The sequence below is a fragment of the Balaenoptera borealis genome, assembly GCF_965194805.1.
Source record: "Balaenoptera borealis genome assembly, chromosome: 13".
Lineage (NCBI taxonomy): Eukaryota > Metazoa > Chordata > Mammalia > Artiodactyla > Balaenopteridae > Balaenoptera > Balaenoptera borealis.
The window spans coordinates 20158231-20173003 of NC_138870.1; the positions used below are offsets into that span (position 1 = coordinate 20158231).

Genomic DNA, 14773 nt, shown 5'->3' on the forward strand with positions numbered 1-14773 from the left:
TTTTAAATCCACCAACAAAATATATTTAAGTATTTAAGGTTTTCCTATATACCATAGAGGGAACTTTTAAGAGAAACTTTCCTCTTCCCTTTTTAAAATAAAAGTACGCACTCCTTCTACTTTCCCTAGGTTAGATGTGAGGCAATCTTCTTTTGCAGTCAACACTACTGGGGCAGGGCTGGAGGAGACTGAACAAAAAAGAGATCTGGCTTCTTCCGTTTAGCATGTTTTTGAGGTTCCTCCATGTTGTAGCACGTGTAAGTAGTCTGTTCCATTATATTGCTGAATGGTACTCATTTGTATTGATATACCATATTTCTTTATCCATTTATCCAGTTGATGGATATTTTGTTTGTTTCCAATTTTAGGCTATTATGAATAGTCCTGCTATGAATGTTCCAGTACAAGTCTTTGTGCGTTTTCATTTCTCTTGGCTGCCCGATTCCTAGGACTGGATTTTGCTAGGTCATATGGTAAGTTAATGTTTACTTTTTCAAGGAACTGCCAAACTTTCTAAAGTGGCTGAACCTTTCTGCATTCCCACTAGCAGTGTATTATCATCAACAACTTGGTATTGTCTGTCTTTCGATCATAACTATTCTAGTAGAAGTGAAGTGGTATCTCATTGTGGTTTTAATTTGCATTTCCCTAATGACTGATGACACTGAGCATCTTTTCATGTGCTTACTAGCCATTTGTATGTCTTCTTTGGTAAAATGTCTATTCCGATCTTTTGCTCTTTTAAGAAATCGGGTTATTTTATTGTTGAGTTGTAAGAGTTCTGGACATCTGAATTCAATTTTAAAGAGTAAAACCTATCAGAGAGACTGTGAGGGTCCAGTTTAATAGCAGTGTATAGATTTTATCAAAAGGTCCATAATGATAAACAATATAATGACAATAATAAGTAACAGAAATAAACATATTTCCCTCTTATATAATTTTTATATACTTACACAATAATTTTTTAATTTTCAAAAATCCTAGTAGAGAAGTACAATACCGATTATAAAGGACCATGCACCCTTTGTACCCATCAAGGAACACCAGCATATCAAAGTGAGCTCTGAAAGTCGATGACTTTTTTTAACCACTAAGGGGACTGCTGGAAGAAATGGAGACTAGACAGAGTTGACAGGCAGCTCTAAAGACTGAGACTCTTTGTCAAGTCTGTGTTGAGGGTGAAAGGCTTGGGGAAGGGAGTAGATGGTTAGAGCTCTCTCCTTCCCTCCTTGGTGGTATGTAAGTGGGGTGGGGGCTGGAGGGAATGAAGCATTTCTCCTGTTGCTTCCCCAGATCTCCCGGAGACCATGGGAAAAAGTGATTGGGAGAATCACAGGTGCCGCAGGAATTTGGGAGGCATTTGAACTTCATCTCCCGTCTGGCATTGCAATTGAAGAGTTATTCTCAAGGGAGCAAAGGGAGTGATAGTCTGGGTATAGCAGGGACTGGAGTCGCTTGGAGAAGCAAGTTCAAGTAAGTATACGCAATGTGGACGATCCAGGATCTTGTGTATTTGGACACAATTCCTAAGGAAACTTGAGGAAAAGAAAGAAACGTATCAAACCAAAAGAGTAAGTAAATTCAGACAGTACAGATTTGCGGGAATGAAGGATAACTAATAGTATATCAATGGTGCATAATTTAAAAAACGAACCATCTGGAGCTGTTGGAATATAAGAGTTTCAATGGCAGGTTAAGCAAGGAAATGACTTGAGTGGATAAAGTCTCCGAAAGGCTGGATGGTCAGCGGACATACAGAGATGAGTTCAGGATTGCAGGAAGACAAGCCACAAGGGGAAAACAATTGTCATCCACTTCAGAAAGGAATGTTTTGCCTTTAGAGAGAACCGGTGAGCCACTTGGAAAACCTGCCTGAGGAAATATGGGGCTGCCTGCTAGGGTCTCCAAGGCAGAAACTACTGCTATTATGACTCGCATCTCCTTAAATACATCACTCCTGGGTGATATGTCTTGGAAAAGTTACAATACAAAAGTAAAATATTATGTCTGGCTATAGTGTGGTTTTACTATTAAAAAGCTATAGTAAATACATGTACAAAAGCTATATTATCTATGTAAAGCTGCCATCACCAAATATTAATAATACATAGACAATCTTTATTATTTTATTCCAAATTCAGTCCCACTCAGTGTGATACTTGGAATACGGAGCTATCAAAGAGGGATGTAGTGTTGAGGGGGTGTGAAGATGGCATCCTGCTAAAAATTAAAGAATACATTTGAACTTATTTAAACCTGAAGACCTTTTTCACAGGTATGATGCTCTCACGCTGTTTCTGTCACACTGCAGATACTGAAGCATATAAATAAGAAACACTTCCAATGAAATAGATTTTAAAAGGCTTTCTTCATTTTATTACACACCAATAAACCTTGAATAGCTAGAAAAACATTTTGACTTTTATAATTGAAGCAGTTCCTTAAAGAACCAGATATATCTGCAAGAGTCACGCAAGAAAACACCAACTGAGAGTTTCTCTCTCTTTCTCACTCCTTCCTCGTTTTTTCTACTCCACAAGCCATCTTCATATACTGCACAGTAATCCATTACAATATGTTCCAACATCTGCCTCCCCATATGATGTATGACCTATTCGATTGACCCTTTTTATGCCACTCCAGACTTGCTGTTCATTACTGTGGGAGGATGAACACTGCAGCTATTCCTGAGGTCACCAACCAGTAAGTACACCTCCATTTGGCAAGGTAAGGAGGACACTGGCTGGAAAGCTCTTCAAATCGTTTCTAGATCAGTGACTCTACTCCTACCTTTAATTAGTTTAACTTATGGGAATACAACACTGCTGAAATTCCTTTCAAAGTAACAATAAGCACAGAAATGCTTGTTTACTGGGGAAAAAAATCTTTTGCTACCAAGAATTCATCATTAAATATAGAAAAGCTGAGTATTATCAGAAAGAATTTTAAAGCAAGCACTTATCGTTGGCTAAGTTCATAATTGTGAAATCATTGTTCGTGTTATCCCCATAGGTTGGGGGGGAGGGTGTATAATTGTAATCAAAACATTAAAAACAGTGAGCATTTTAACTCAAAACAAAAAGAAAATGAGTGTTAGTTCATGCTACATCAGACTATATATATTATTTTGTATATTATAAAAAACAGATTCACTTCCAGAATGCATACTCGCTGAAAGCTTAAAAATACTTGGCATATTTGGGAGAGGAAGTGCAATATCTATGATTTTCTCAGTGACTATGATGTACCACCCACTTTGCTATTAGTCTTTATGCTATTTCAGGGATCACCATAACAATTCTGTGTGTTCAATGAGGAAAGTGAAAGCTCATAAATTGCCCGAGGTTAAGTAACTAGTAGTGTTAGAAGTCTGAGTATCCCTTAAAATTCTCTTTTCTATTACATACCATATAAACTTACCATATGCGTAGCAATGTTACAGTGTGAAGGTGCTTTCCAAACTTCAACTTTACATGATGAATTTATCTCCCTCTACCCCACTGGGATTCCCCTACCTGCTGGCCACTGGTAATAAGGTTTTTCCTAAGCTCTGAGTCAAAGATAGTTTCCAAGACCAGGGGTTAAAGGCTTCAAGAGTAAAAAACTTCTTTAATCTCTAGCGACAGAACTCTACTTTCCCTGAAGAAAGCGCACAACCATTAAAGATTTTCGTTTTCTTTAGTTGTTTTGTTGTACTGCTAGTACTAATAGACAGCACATGTGATGGGTTAAATTTAAAAAGACTTCTTCCTATGGATTTCCCCCTTATGTTTTCCTTCATTTCTTTCATTGTAAACCATTAAGATTAAGGAAATATTGCATATTAATTAGTGTTGGTTATTTGAGTACATAACATTAAGATGAATTAATCTCAATTTCAAGAGAAATTGGATACAGAACGATAATAGCAGCAGCAAAAATAATCATAGTAGCTAGAGTTTACAGGAAGCTTACTGTGTGCCAGGCCCAGGCCATGTCTCTCTGAACCTTCTCAACAACCTTAGGAAAGACATTATTATTTTGTGGAGGAGGGCACTAAAGCACAGGGAAAGAAAAAGTCATTTGTCCGAAGTCACACAGGTAAGCTGAGGTTACAATCCAAGTCTTTTAATAGAGTTTATAACTCTTAACCTCTATGCCTTATGAAGCTCTTTTCCGGTCATGCTGATATAGTAGTAGGGTCTGGGGCTTTGGAGCAAAGAGATGAACAAGCCTGGGGAGGGCAATTCTAATCGTACTTCTGACAGAGACTGGGCTCTTCTGATAGTAACTACAGTACTGCAGATGTAGGGTAGGAAGGAATTGAGAAGTACCCGAGGACATTTTTCCTAGCATTTTCATCTTCCTCCTTCCACTTGGTCACTGCCAGTAAATATTGTCTCAGTTTGGTTTTCTTCTCAACTCATGGTGCTGGGGAAACATTTAAGAGAGAGCTATAATATGGTCAGACAGACCAGGAAAGGCTTCCCTATAAATACGATTAGTTAGAAATCAGAAGGATGAGATGATGTAACTACATACATGGAGCAGGAAGAAGTATTGGCAGACGAACCTTGTGGTAGAAGAGAACAAGACAAATACAGGGCCTTGGAAGAAGGTCAGTGAGGCTCCAGTGTACTGTGAGAGGTGTTTGGAAAGGTAGATGGGAAGCTAGAACAGTTTAAAAAGAGGAATGATGTAACTAGATTTGCATTTCCACAAGGTTAGTCTCGATATACAATAATATGAAGAACTGATTGGAAGGGTTTGGTTCACCTATAACCCACTTTTACCTAGAATGATGTTGACCTAATCACTTTTTTTACATGATTTAAAATTGATTCAAAATCAATTATAGAATAAATCTGGATATAAAATTTTCAACATTTTGAGTCTCATCCTTATTTAAATATTTGCTCTTTTCCGTATAATTTATACTAAGAATTTAATTATATTTTAAAAACTGTATTTTGCTTCAATTCCTTGATTTCTCTAGACCATTTAAAAAATATAAGAAAAACATATTTAAAATTGGCTACTATTTGCACTACCCAAATCACATATTACTCTTAAATCAATTAAAATAACAAAAATACACCTTGCATTTAGAGTGTATTTCGACTTTCATTAGCTCCTCTGATCACAAAAGGCTTCCTTTTCAATTGTGCAGGCCATATTTCTCATATATCATCGAAGTAGTTCACAGAAATAATCAGTTGTAACTCCTGCTTTCCTTCCTTAAATTGATTGATTCATTCAATATTTATTTATTTGGGCACCTATTATGCACCAAGCACAATTCTAGACACTTAGAACATATCAATGAACAGAGATCTCTGCCTTAATGAAAAGAATTTTAATGTTTTTCCCCCAAGAAAAATTATAAGACTTAAATCTTGTTATATCTGTCCAGTAGTTATCTAATATTTCTCCATATGACACTATATATTACTTATGATTATTATAATTGGTAATTTATATATCCCTGATTCTTAACTTTTTAAAATATTGTCTTTGAAAGAACTGAAGTCATTCTTAAAAGTAATGATTGAGAGATACATGCTACAACATTGATGAGCCTTGAAAACATTATACTCAGTGAAATCAGCCAGACAAAAGGACAAATATTGTATGATTCACTTATATGAGGTACACAGAGTAGGCAAATTCATAGAGACAGAAAGTGGAATAGAAGTTACCAGGGGCTGAGGCAAGGTGGGGGGGAATGGGGAATGGGGAGTTATTATTTAATGGGTACAGAGTTTCCATGGGATGATTAAAAAGTTCTGGAAATAAATATTGGTGATGGGTATACAACACTGTGAAGGAATTTAATGTTACTGAATTGTATACTTAAAAATGGTTAAAATGATAAATTTTATTGTTCTGCATATTTTACCACAATAAAAAAGTATATGATTAAGTGGGCAATAGAAAAAAATTGCTATATTCCAGTACCACATTAAGCTTCATTTCTTTAAAACAATTTTTCTCCTAATTTGTTCACATGTGTTGGTTCATCTTGTAAATTAACTGAAGAGAACAGATTTAAATGGGGGAAGGAATATTATTTTAAAGTAAAAGGAGATTGGAAATATTACATTCTTCTAAAAAATACTTACTAAAAATCACCCTAGGCTTTGGGAAACAAATATAAAGCAAGAAGAAAAAGCACCTGATTCTAAATCAACCAAATCCAGTAATGCCCCTTTCAAATTAATGGCTGCTCTGAAACAGCAGCTACGAGAGCGTGTCGACCCTTCACTGACTTTGCAAAAAGCACAGTATTTGCCAGTCCTGCTGTAAAAGATAGTTCTCTCTTCACTTTCCCCACCTACTCCAAAGCTAGCTTCTTTTTCATATCCAGATGACTGTTTATGAGCTCAGTCCTGTTTCAACTGTCACTCTTTACATCAAGGAAAGATAGATGGGACACACCAACCCCAACCTAAATGACCTTTGGATGTGACAAGAGTTTTAGGTCAGCCTTGCTAAATGGAGGCCTTGGTGTATCGAGACATGCCTTGGGGTGAAATTTACAGTGAATTTATTATCTCCCAATGCCCTTTGGACTGCTTCCCACCATCAAACACCATGGCAGCACTTGGAACAGGAAGAAATACATTAACTGGAATCTGATCGTTTTAAAAGGTTACAGCTGCCCAAATATAATTTAATTTCATACTTGCCCTTTGAGGGTTTGGTGTATATTTTCATTTTATGACTGCAAATGATAAAGCTCTTAAGATTCCAGGCAATAAAAAGAGGAAAAAAAAGTATTTTAAGGGTTAGAAGTCTATTCAGTTCATACTCAATGAATGAAGTGACAAATTAGCTTTTTTTAAAAAATCTAACATTTCTCTTTTTTATCTGGACCATCTTTTATTCCTCTTCTGATCCTACACTTCGATGTTTGGTTGAAATCAGTAAGTGAACACCAGCCTCAGATCTCAGCCAGCTTGAAAATTAAAAGGATGATTTTAAAAATGAAGATAAAGTCAATCTGATTTAAAGTGAAAATAGTTTAGTATAGGAAACATATATTTTTCATTAGTGTTTCCTCTCACATAATTGCGAAGATTTTCCCATTAAAGTGTATCAACATCAAATTGACTTACCATTGATCCAGTACTTTTCTAGTATATCACACTTTCCACAAACTTTAATGAAAGAGTCACAAAACCCTCTATAAACGCCACATCACAGCCTTATCAATTTAATTAGTAAATATTATTACTATTATTTTATCAACAGAGAATAAGAGATATGGTGTTACTAATGCAATAGAATTAATCAGAAAAAAGTCAGACACAAAATTCAGATAAAATCACCTATAATTTATTATTTTAAGACATCAAAACAAAACAAAACAAAGCCCAACTCTTACTCTTTCCCTTTAACTCAATACTTCACCAGAGACTTAACGGTTTTTTAAATATCAATCCAACAGAGTTTGAGGCAACACAGTATTTTGGATTCACTGTTAGTAATGAGAAAAGCCACACTGGTCAAAGGCAACTTAAAACTGCGTGTGTGTGTATGTGTGTGCGCAAATATGCATTCGTTCATCATTCTTTAGTTTAGTCAACAAATATCTCTTGAAAGATACTGCTAGTTCCTGTGAAGCTTACACTTTAAAAAGATTTTTCATATTATTTTAAGAGGGCACTCCTAATATATGAACAGCAAAGAAACACTCAGCATTTAAGTATTATAAAACTTAAACAGATAATTATAAATATTAACATTTTTATTAGCAAATTTTAATTTCATGTTGACATGTCACTGTTTCAAAAGTATTTTGCATAGCATTTAATCTGCATAACAATCCAGTGGGGCAGGTATTAATATCCCCATTTACAGATTATGAAAATGTAGCCTAGCAAAGTTAAGGAACCTGCCCCGGGTAGCAAATCTAGTGGTTACTGAGACTGAAATGCTCTGGATGATAATGGGAAACAGTACTTATTCTTTTACTCATTTGTTCATTTATCTCTCTTTCAGTCAACAGATATTAATTAAAGGCCCACCTAAAGTGAGAAAAGTGAAAAGGCAAACATTATCCAGGAATCAATTAAAAGGATCTTACTCTCCTTTCTCTAAAGAAGATATAGAAATGGCTAATAAAGCACATGAAAAGATGCTCAACATTACTACCCATTAGGGAAGTGCAAACCAAAATCACAATGCAATACCACCTCAAACCCATTAGGATGGCTATTATCAAAACAAACAAACAAAAAACACAGAAAATACCAAATGTTCACGAGGATGTGGAGAAATTGGGACCCTTGTGCATTGCTGGTAGAAATGTAAAACAGTGAAGTCTCTATAAAACATTATGTCAGTCCCTCAAAAAATTAAACACAGAATTACGATATGATCCAGCAATCCTATTTCTGGGGATATACCCAAAATACTTGAAAGCAGGGACTAGAACAGATACTTGTATACCCATGTTCACAGCAACATTATTCACAATAGACAAAAGGTAAAAATAGCCCAAATATGTACCAACAGATGAACTGACAAACAATAGAATATTATTCAGCTTTAAAAAGGAAGGAAATTCTGACACATGCTACAACATGGATGAACCTTGAAGACGTTGAATAATAATAATAATAATAAATGAATAATCCAGACACAAAAGGCCAAATATTGTAGGAGTCCACTTATAACGAGGTATCTTGAATAGATAATTCATAGAGACAAAAAGTAGAATAGTAGTTATATCAGGGGCTAGGGGTATGGGAAAATCAGAAGTTACTGTTTAATGGGTATGGACTTTCAGATTGAAATGATGAAGCAGTTCTGGAGATGAGTAGTGGTGATGGTAGTACAACACGTGAATGTACTTAATGCCATGGAACTGTACCCTTAAAAATGGTTAAAATGGCAAATTTTATGCCATGTATATTTTACTACAATAAAAATAAATATATGTAAGATTAATAAAAACTAGCAAGTTTTGGGTCACAATCAAAAATTTAAAAATAAATTTAAAAGCAGAAAATAAATACTTAAGCCATTGCTCCAACAAAATAAGATGAGAAATTAATATAAAGAAAAAAACCAAATGTTCTCTCTCTTGAGTATGAACTAAGAAATGTTGGATTCAAGGACAGTAGACAGAGCAGAAAGCCATATTAAAATGGAGGGAGTGAAAGAACAGCTATTGAACCGTAAGACAGCTGGCTTCTCTTGGCTTCAGCTGTCCTGCCAGCCAGGCTGAGACTTCCTGGGCAGGAGATAAGAGAATTCCTTTCCTAGGTGGTCAAAGAGACCAAGGGAATTTGGGGGGTAATAGAACTGTCTTGCGTCCTGATGGTGGTGGTGGTTAAAACTCATAAAACTGTATAACCCAAATATAGTCAAATTTACTGCATGTTATTTTTATAAATTAAAAAGTAAAAAATACAATCACACATATGAAAAAAGCATCTTATTCAACAACTCTGACTTATAATTCTTAAACATTTTGACCTTCCTTCCCAAGAAAAAGTCAGGAATAGTGGGATTTGCTAACACTGTACATTATAAAGATTTTAAAAAAACACTGCAACATTTAGACTTAATTTTTTTTTTCTGGCTTTACTCTTTTTTTTTTTTTAATTGGAGTATAATTGCTTTACAATGTTGTGTTAGTTTCTGCTGTACAATGAAGTGAATCAGCTATATGTGTACATATTATCCCCTCCCTCTTGGACCTCCCTCCAACCACCCCATCCCACCCATCTAGGTCATGACAGAGCACTGAGTAGTATCTCTAGTATGTCCATATATGTATGAAGAATGAATACTAAATGGTGTTAAGTGTGCAGGAGAGCAGGTAGCCAGGGGTCACCACTCATGATCTGAGATAACAAGACTATAAAATACTGATAGCAGACTATTAAACAAACAAGGTGAAAAGCAATTCTCTCCATTTCAGCTGATGCTAAGAAACCAATTGTGCAGTTCTTTCTTAGTATAAAAATAAAGAGCTGTGTTTCCACCTCTACGTTTTTCTTTTCCAAGAGAACTCACACTTTTTTCCTAATCTCTGGAGAGTGGGTGAAAATCAGACTCTTATTAGTGTTATGGTCTCAATGAAAGCCTCCATCATTGATGTGTTCATGGCATTACTGGCTTTATTAATAGAGAAGATGTATTATGGATGAAAATATCTCTAGGCTAGTATCTTCTAAGAGCATTTAGAATGTTATCAAATCTATTTGGGTGGGAAAAAAAAGGCCCATATATATTCTCCTCTGATAGCCTCAATCCTTGCCATTTGGTATTCCCAATTAAAACTCTTCACTCAACTGCTCATATCTGGATTGCTATTATAATTGTTCAACTAATAAGCAAATAGTTCTAAAGGAGATAGTACCTCCATTTTTCACAATTGTGGGAGAATAAAAAAGTAGCTAGAGTCCCAGATTTCAGTGAACAAGAGAGAGGAGGGGAAAACTGAAGAATAGAGAAAAGGGCAAGACTCGTAGAGCAGGATTAACAGAGGGGGCAGCTAAAAATGTAGAGAGGAAAAGTTAAAGAAAGAGGGGAAAAAAGGAAGACATAAAAGTAAAAGAGAGAGAGAGAAAAAGATTTTCAACAGGAACAGAGGTAGATTTTTGGAAGTAGGTTCCTGTTTTTAAATCTTTAGCATCCTGAAGGATTAAAAAGTGTATAGTGCCCGACCAGTTGGCTGTGTAATTCAAAATAACACAGCATTCTGATTACTGCTATGAAGCTGTTTTATGTCAAATTGTTACTTATTTATTTATTTATTTCCACATAGCCCTTCTTTAACTGGGTGTAAGCACGTTGTTAGGTTGTCTATCGGGTAGTCTAGCCCTGGTCTGACCTGCTCATCTTCCTTCTCCTTCCATGGAGATGTAATAGGAATAATGAAACTTCCTATTTCTTGCCTAATTAGATCTTCAGTGCTAGCTTGACTATTTTCAGGTTTCTAAAGCATTTCTTTTGAACGCCTCAGGCCAATGGTTACTTCAGCACCCTTCTCTCATATTTTCTTTGACAGTACATGAATAAATGTATCAGGAATCAGAGAAGTCCACTTGTAAGGCGCAAAGACTCCTTCTGGGGATTTCTGAGGCTCGTGGTTACTTTCATAGTGCTTTGTTTCATTTCCCCCCTTCTTCCATGATATATAGGTAGAACAGCTACACTTATCTGTATTTCAAAAACAAGAAAACTTGAGAGCTGGCCAGATTAAATGACTTGAGACCAGACTCACATATCACTTCAGAAGCAGGTTGAGAGCAGGACCCTTATGTGTTAATCCCTTATTTGTTGAACAGTTTGGGAAGTTAGAGGGATCATGAAATACCAACTGCTTTGCATGCCTTTATTATGCCCTAACCATCCAGCCCTGCTGTAAAACTCTCCCCATTATAACAAAACACTGTAACTTTCCAATAACATACAGCTTTCCCTTCAAAGGGAAAAGTTTGTTCCATTCACGAGTAATTGTCAATGTCATAAAAGCAAAGATGCTCTAGTAACTCTTATGGAATGGAAAGAAATAGGGAGATACATTCTTTTCATTTTTAGGAAGAATTGAAACAGTTTTTGTGTAGTCTTACATGTAGAACAAAGGTTTTTATATTGAAAGGATATTTTACTTTCATAAAGACTTTTTGGCTTGCATTAAACATGGGGGAATGGCTCTCAAAGAGTGTATTCAACCCCAAATTAAATTGAGATGGATTTCTCAATTTGCCATACACCTCTGTACTATAGAACATAATTGCTCTATCTTAGAAAAATACTTGCTAACTTGAAATATGGAAGAATTTATTAGGCTCATTTCTGACAGTGGAGAAATCCCTGAATACAGGATATAAGGACAAGGATGATAGCAGCTAATGATGGCTGAATGCTTAAGCTATACTAAGCATATTGTACATACTATCTCATTTAATCCTCACAACAGCTTTATCATGTAGGAACAAAATTATCACATTTCACAAGGGAAGAAACTGAGACTAAGAGGTATTCAGGAGAGCTCAAGCTCATAACCCATCATACTATAAGTTCCATTTAAATATTATTTATTTGTAAGATTTACTTTAAAACAATTAAAAACAATTTTTTAATGTTTTTTACAAATTGACAAACATGCTTTAAAGAAAGAAAAAAAAAAGCATAAGTCATCAGGTCATCTAACGGATTACTGTACTACTATACCAGTAAACTACCAGACGATTACAGTGCAAAGACTGAGCCTATGGAAACTATATATTTTATAGTTTCATACTGCATTTAATGCTAGCTTGTGTCTAAGGTGACACTAAAACATCCAAACTTAAAATTCCTCTGGAAAGAAACCAGATGCAAGATGAATCAAATCAAGATGAGAATAAAAATGAAGAACTTTTAAGGGCCTTTGCTTTTTTTTTTTTATTGTTTAGTTAAATGTCATGGTTTATCTTCTATATGTTTAAACAAATGTTTTAACTGTACTATTTCTAACAATTTAAGATTCCTTGAAAACCGAAGAACTAAATTCAGGGGAAAGCTAGTTATATTTGTACGAGCTGTATAGACTAGAGCACAGTATAGTCAAATTTCAGATGGAAACTTATCTTAAAGCAACTATTATAGATGGAGGGACAATATTTTCTGCAGTTCTGCCTCATTCCAAAAAGGAAGTAATTGTAATTTTAACTATCAAGATTACTTTTTTCATTTTACATTGAAGAAGTTCTAGAATGGCAAAAGCAAGAGAGAACAGTGTTGCAATTTCCCTGTTGGAGGTATTAATTCTGCTGGCCCAATGCTCATTGTACCAAATCGTTTTGGAGCATACTTTGAGTCTGTTCCTCCATTTCTTCCTGTCTCCTTCCTTTATCCAAGAAGCCGCTGGGTAAGAAAAGGGGGTATGGCATTAAGGGAAAGGTCAGGATTAAGAAAGATGGAATAATTAAGGATTCCTTTCCCTCCTCCCCTTTCTTTTCATGCCATAAGTTTGGCAGGACAGTACTGAGAAACTTCCACAGGAAACAGCAAATCTGAAATATGCTGGGCTGGCTTAAGCTTTTTATCTGAAGGAATCGAATAGGGCTCTATTTTCAAGTCTTGCAAAGTCACCTGCCAGCCTAATGTAGCTCAGAATTGGAACATGGTTTTTCTCCTTGGTCTTTCTCTCAGAACATTTCATTCATCACTGCAAAATCTTATCTGCATGATTATATAATCAACTTTTGAATACTATCTTTCTTCTAAGAAACAAATAAAATATCAACAAGACTTGTGATGTAAACAATCTCACTTTGAACCTTTTATGAACAAATAGATATGAAACAGCACACTTCTCTGTTGTTTTGTTTTCTGAATTCCTTGATCTTTCAATAGCTTTTCACAAAAGAATTAATTCACAGAGCACAGTCAGTGAACTCAGCAAAATGAAAGCAATTCAGAAGGTTGCCATTGTTACTAATATGCAAATCCTATCTATTGTTTTATTCATCCTTAATTTAAGTCTAAATGCAAAAATAGCAATTTTTCTCCCCTCTTTTTACACAAAACAACTTAAAAGTAATATATATGAATATATGCATTTAAATATTTGTAAGGATACCATGGAAAAATAGGAAGAAGCTAGATTAGGCTTTCAGCTGCTACGATTCCAGGCACACTTCTGTTAGTATCTGATTTAGCCAGGTCACTACTTAAAGTCTAAATTGCCTCATCAATAAAATTCAAGAGTTGGAATAGAAGAATGATTTTTAAATTTTATTTTAGCAGCAGAATCTTTTATTCAAACAATCTCAGCCAGTAGAACTCAATCTATAAAACAAATAAAAGTGAATGGTACTGTTTGGTGGCGACTGGAGCCACTCGGACTCCTGTGAACAGTTTGAAACAACTGCTTTTAAAGGTCTCTGAGGTCCTTTTTATTTCAAATAGACTTGTTAGGACAGGAGGTTGTATGACTTTCTTCAGATTCTATTCCACTTTCACACTCCATTCATTCTCTTAAATTTCAGGCTCCTTTATGATCCATCAGGGATTCTTAACTAATTCATCTTTGCATTCCTTACGATGCTTAGCTTAGTCACTTACAAAGAATAAGTATTTGCTGAGTAAATAAAATTTCTGGGATACTATGGGGTTTATAAAATAATTCACTTCCACGTTAAAGTTTGAAAACATAGGAACTATTTCCTTAAAGGAAGTAATGAAAAGTTTATAAATTTTCTCAAATTTCTATGAGAAACAGTTTAGCTCTACAATAAAGGGGTAGAATAAGAGGTAAGATGTCTTAGTGTATATTCTACTAATATATTTAGAAGAAGAGTATGTTTTGAAGGGTTATACCAGAAAATATTTTATATAAAATAATATTTTATATTATTTATTTTAAAATGTGTTATTACATTAAAAGCATCTACGTAAATAACTTATTTTAAATTTATGTTATTCATTTAGAATAGTTGCTGGCAGCTCATAGAGACAATTAGTTTGCAATATATCCAAGGAAAAATAGGACTTGACAGGAGGCATTATTTTCATTTTGTAGATATAAATATTGAGATAAAGAGTGAGCAATAGCAAAATTTAGGACACTATACTCCTAAGTAACTACTCGGGCTTTTTTTTTTTTTTTGGATAATTAAACTCATTGTCTCCTATAGATGCTTGTGATGGGCCTTAAAATTATACCACACAGGGGAAAACACTTGTTTCCTTATGAATAAGAAAATGTGCCTCAATTTTACTAACTTGCTTTAGATGCTGAACTGCAAAATAAATCCACATAAGAAAAGTCTGCCAAGTCCTC

At 34.9% G+C, this 14773-nt stretch overlaps 1 protein-coding gene across 8 annotated transcripts in view; it reads right to left on the reverse strand.

Annotated features, from left to right (window-relative positions):
• Positions 1-14773, reverse strand: part of SOX5 (SRY-box transcription factor 5) — a 993423-nt gene that overhangs the window by 79654 nt on the left and 898996 nt on the right. The gene's annotated exons all lie outside the window — the stretch shown is intronic.